Source organism: Ctenopharyngodon idella, chromosome 5 (assembly GCF_019924925.1).
Source record: "Ctenopharyngodon idella isolate HZGC_01 chromosome 5, HZGC01, whole genome shotgun sequence".
Classification (NCBI taxonomy): domain Eukaryota; kingdom Metazoa; phylum Chordata; class Actinopteri; order Cypriniformes; family Xenocyprididae; genus Ctenopharyngodon; species Ctenopharyngodon idella.
The window spans coordinates 45,179,315-45,185,490 of NC_067224.1; positions in this window are offsets into that span (position 1 = coordinate 45,179,315).

Genomic DNA, 6,176 nt, shown 5'->3' on the forward strand with positions numbered 1-6,176 from the left:
CCGCACCCGAAGGAATCGAGCAGAGGATCCGGAAAAGTCTGGACTCAAGAGTGGGATGAGGAAAGGAAGGGTCGTTCCCGTTCCAAAGCATTCAAAACATTCCACAGGGCTCGATTATGTATACAGCCGGCAGTTCGCTAGATAACGGTTACTCTCAGGGGGATTTGCTTACATAAGCTATAGACACTACACAAACCCATATATGACCACGTTTTAGGGTGTACAAAAATGTACTACGGGGAAAAAAAATTCCCAGACGTTATCTAGAAAGAAAGTTATTCCGAAAATCCCTAGAAAACCCTGCAAGAGCGAGAACCTTCATTCCTTTGAATGACTATACAGGATGCCACTTATTTAAACATCGTTTATCACTGACAACTTGTCAGACAATCTCTGCTCAGCTTCAAAAAGGGGACAGTCCACTCAAAATCAGTTATCAGCATAACAATCAGGTCTAACTGTCCCCCCATAGAATCCTACTCCCTTCTCAATGCATGCTTAAAGTCCACATGAAACGGACGTTGTGATATATAGTCTTTTCTTCCCTATTTGTGCCGTATATCTGAGTGAAATGGCTTCTCGAACATGAACAAATGTAGGGCGAGACTTGACTTTGTCCATCAGGATTAACTGAATGGTTGTGGTTTGCTATTGGAGGATCATTAGAGAAGAGATGTCGCTGCAACAGTGAGGAGAAGTTATTTTGATTTAAGATTATGAGAATGCATGAATTTAAAAAAATGATGCATAGATAAATCATTTATAATAAACACTGCAATATTTCATAAAAAAACTGTCAATTTTGATTTCATGGCATGTTATCATGATATCTTGTTCTAGCTAATCAAAAAAGTGTTTCTTTACCTGTTAGCTCTATCCTATGCTTGTTAACCAAAGAAATGTTTAATTTGATGATTTCTAGCTTTGGCAATATAATTATGATGTAGGACCGGATGGGGTGATGAAATACAGGGCTGCGTGATTAATCAAAATAAAACTAAAATTGCAATATGGCTTAGTGCGATTATCAAATTGCAAAGGCTGCGATTTAATTAAATAAATATATGCGCTACGTGTTTCTGAGTGAAGCATGGCACTGTGTTCTTAAACTAAGGCAGCTCATGATGATCCACCGGGTTTACAGCATTTCGGTTCACAGTAAGTTTGGAACGCAACATGCACCAACCTTCCTACCAAACTTGCAATGAGGAGCATTTATCAAAAAAAGAGAATCTTTAAAGAAATTTCTGTCATTTATTACTCACCCTCATGTCGTTCCACACCCGTAAGACCTTCGTTCATCTTTGGAACATAAATTAAGATATTTTTGATGAAATTCGAGAGCTTCTGACCTCCGTATACACAGCAACGCCATAACAAATTTCAAGGCCCAGAAAGGTAGTAAAGACATTGTTAAAAAAGTTAATGTGACTATAGTGGTTCAACCTTAATTTTATGAAGTGAGGAGAATACTTTTTGTGCGCAAAAACAAAACAAAAATAATGACTTTATTCAACAATCTTCACTTCTGTGTTTTTCTTTTACGCTGTTTATGTCCAGCGTTTCCAGGTTCTACGTCAGAACGCCAACTCATTATTTGTCGGCTCCTGCGTCAGCATCACACGCATGCTCACGTGATCAGTGTTGGCCAATACTGAGCCGGCATTCGGACGTAGAACCTGGAAGCACTGGACTGTGTTTACAACGTGAATAGCGCAGGAGACTGACAGGGAAGAAAAGAAATTGTTCAGTAAAGTCGTTATTGTCATTTTGTTTTTGCACACAAAAAGTATTCTCGTCACTTCATAAAATTAAGGCTGAACCACTGCAGTCACATTAACTATTTTAACAATGTCTTACTCCCTTTCTGCGCCTTGAATGTGGTAACAACGTTGCAGTCTTTCGGAAGTCAGAAGCTCTCAGATTTTATCAAAAATATCATAATTTGTGTTCCGAAGATGCACAAAGATCTTACGGGTGTGGAACAACATGACAGAAATTTCATTTTTTGGTGAACTAACCCAACTACTAACTAATGAAGACTTTATAACAGCAATAAATATCAGTATTATAATTTCACAGTTTCTGAAATACTATGTTTTATATTTCATTACATAAGATTTTGGTAATATCGCCCACCCCTAACTTGATGTAATTGAAAAAACAGGAAATAAATAACATTAAATATTTTCATGATTAAGAATAAATATTTCATATCATTCATATATTTTAGCTAGCTACACTCCAAATATACAGCTACTGTAGCATAACTTTACGCTGACATAACCTCCTCTGGCACAAACATCAATAAACAGAAAACAGCTCTTGTTTAATGTTTAAAACACTCAGTGTTACGAAAGTGCTTGTACAAAATTCAATGACTACGATTATTAGTGGAACACAGTGATTATGTATCATAAAAATGTTGAAAAATAGAAAGTATTTCATAACACTCCATTTCACAATGCACCACGTTTATATGCTGTAGGTCAGTAAATCTAATTCTGAGATGTCATTCATGATGGGAGTAAACAAAGCTGGAAATGCGCATCTAGAGTGCCAAGACCTGTTATCTCTTTGCCTTAAAGGCCCGTTATTATTGCCATTTTCAAAATCCATTCATCTCCACTCACACATGAATACTTGTACGCCCCCATCTGGTCAATGAGTGCAAGTGCAAATAACACTTTCTACACCTAAAGAGACAATAAAACTCGAGCTGAGAAACAAGTCTTTAAAATGACTCCAACAATTTACTCCAGTCTTAATTGCAGGAAACTCAATCTACACAGACGGATCAAACCTGAGCGATTAAGTGTCTAAATTTGGCCAACTGACATTTTGGCCACAAGAAGACTCATTTATGACAGCAAAATATAGATGTTCTCAACTCCGAAGTCCTTTCCTAAGATCTGACCTTCTGAGATTTGAGACCACCAGGGTGGTCAGCCAAGGAGGGAGACCCAAGACCCCTGCGCTAAAATAAGAAGCCTCCAGTCCTAAACCTGCCACAGAGAGACGATGAAATACATCCCACGCTATAAAACCTGATAGATTTGAGGGAGTAAAGCATTAATTACCCTGAATTCTTGAGCATTTGGTTTTGACATGTGACACAGATGTCAAACCAGAATGAGAATGAGGGCGAGTATCGCTATTACACATTAAGGAAATGACACAATCTGTTTTTCCTCAACAAGAGAGGCGGCAAAGTGTACATATACATACATATAAACACACTTATAAGAAATTAAAATTGATACTTTTCACGTTTGATAACAGTGATAACATTTTTAATGTTTTCATTTATCAGCAGCAGTAATTTATATGGTTCATATATTTTTATTGCATTTTATTGATTAACATTATGATGAAAAATAATAAAAAAACAATTATATTAGTAAAAACTATTTCTCAAGATATATCAAAACGACAATGTATTGCTCCACTTATAATATGTGACAGTTTTAAATAAGCAAACATTCAACCTAGGCTTGTTAGTTAATTTAAAATCTGCAGAAAGAGAAAGAAAGACCAGAGAAAGTGATGTTCCTCAGTGGAGATTGTGTCCTTTGGCTCTTCTATATTTAAGGCTGTGTGTGTTTTTTAATTATTATTCTGTCAGAGTGACGCCATGTGGGACCAATTACCAGCTCTGAGTGAAACACAGACGGAAAGAGAGAGTGAGAGTCCAGTATCATTATCAAAACCGCTATTTATACCAGCGGTCCAACTCATTAATAACCTGAGAATTATAAGTTATATTTAATTTAAAATGATAGCCTTCTCATGAGGAGAATCTGCTGCTGTATACAATATATTTGTGTTACATGGTCAAGATCTTGAAATTAACCATAACACAATGATGAAGCAATGCAGAAGTGGAGGAATATGGAGGAAGTGAAGACACATAGATGGACAGTAACTATGAGCTGAAGCACAAATGATCCATCCTGAACGTCGCCAGACAACAACAGTTATTATGACTCAAAAATAATCTCAAAAATATGACTGTGGTGTTACTGGCCCCTATGATTGTGATTTTGACTCTGAACATGGAAAGGCACTCACAGGCTATTTTACCTCCAAAAGCAAAAACATAATAGTTAAAAAATGGAAAAAAAAAAATAAATTTAAGAAAAAAATACAATGAAATATAAAATGAAAAATAATGAAAAATAATAAGTAAAAAAAAAATTAATAAAATAGGAAGTTAAAATAGTGAAGTTCTCATTACATGGAAAGACATAGCACTCATGAAGTAGTTTTTGTTCCAGCTGCCATCTACAGGTGTATCTGAGTGAACACAAGAGCAAAGGCCCAAACTATCTCAGTCGAAACTGCCTGCAAAAACTAAAAGCCTTAAAAGTGGTTAAGCACATTGATTTTTTAACCTACCCAATCTTGGTCAAGATCTTGGCCTATTCCAACAGATAAACAAGATACGTGCAGGCCTGACCTGACCTGAGAGTTATTGTACTTTCCATAAAAAAAGCACAAAGAAGGAAAACAAGATAAATGTGCAAGTCCCTACTTAACATTCCTGCATCCAGCCGTTCTCCCATAAGCTCTTTCACCCTCCCAATCCCTCCTTCTCCCTATCTGATGGGCAGAAAGGTGTGCTGGGAATTCCTCAAATGTTTCAGCCTGTTTAGACTCGTGCAGAACATCTCTGAACGTCCTGCCAAAAGCATCGCTTAGATTAAGATTGAGAAAATGCAAGGCTAATTCTGGGAATAGAAAGATTTCACGGAGTCGTCTAGTGATTACAGTAGGACTTGTCAGAGGCGTTAAATTTATCTAACTAGGTTATACAAGATATCTAACCTTTGCATGTCAGTTATGCTGTAATTTTACTTTGGGTGATGAGACGCATTTAAAAAGACATTAATTCTTCCTTTCTTTTAAACAACTGAAATGATACAATTTAAATGAATGACTAACAGAAATGTGATCACTTGGTCAGCTGGAAAAACCAACTACTGGAAAAAACAGGGATTGGGGACATTTGTTCACCAATGAAAGAGCTCCTAATTACAGTCTGCACAGACCAGAGCACATTATTGTCACAAACCATACGGCACCTGTCTAAACAATATGTTTATTGATCACAGTAAAAAATAAATATAAATTTCAGGAGAAAAAAATAAATATAATCCAGTGTATTTAAGGAGAAAGCAAAAAATTTATATATATATAATATATATATATATTATATATATATAAAAAATACACTATATTGCCAAAAGTTTTGGGGCGCCTGCCTTTACATGCACATGAACTTTAATGACATCCCATTCTTAACCCGTAGGGTTTAATATGGAGTTGGCCCACCCTTTGCAGCTATAACAGCCTCAACTCTTCTGGGATGGCTTTCCACAAGGTTTAGGAGTGTGTTTATGGGAATTTTTGAATATTCTTCTAGAAGCGCATTTGTGAGGTCAGGCAGTGATGTTGGCGAGAAGGCCTGGCTCACAGTCTCCGCTCTAATTCATCCCAAAGGTGTTCTGTCGGGTTGAGGTCAGGACTCTGTGCAGGCCAGTCAAGTTCCTCCACACCAAACTCACTCATCCATGTCTTTATGGACCTTGATTTGTGCACTGGTGCACAGTCATGTTGGAACAGGAAGGGGCCATCCCCAAACTGTTCCCACAAAGTTGGTAGCATGAAATTGTCCAAAATGTCTTGGTATGCTGAAGCATTAAGAGTTCCTTTCACTGGAACTAAGGGGCCAAGCCCAACCCCTGAAAAACAACCCCACACCATAATCCCCCTCCACCAAACTTTACACTTGGCACAATGCAGTCAGGCAAGTACCGTTCTCCTGGCAACCGCCAAACCCAGAAGCAGTCTGCATGCCTAGGTGCTTGATTTTATACACCTGTGGCCATGGAAGTGATTGGAACACCTGAATTCAATGATTTGGAGGTGTCCCAATACTTTTGGCAATATAGTGTATATGTATGAAGAGTTCAGATGCAAAAAAATGCCACCTCCGTCAAAAATGAGAGAATGATATTGAGTGAATGCTTTCCGCACATAGTATAACGTTCATCAAATACCTTCGCTTCAAATCTGCTAAGTCAGTCCATTCAGAAATACCACTTAGTTGGCAGAAACCTCTAAACGACACTTCCCTTTGTCAGCAAAAGCAAAAGAACCCTCTAAGACACACA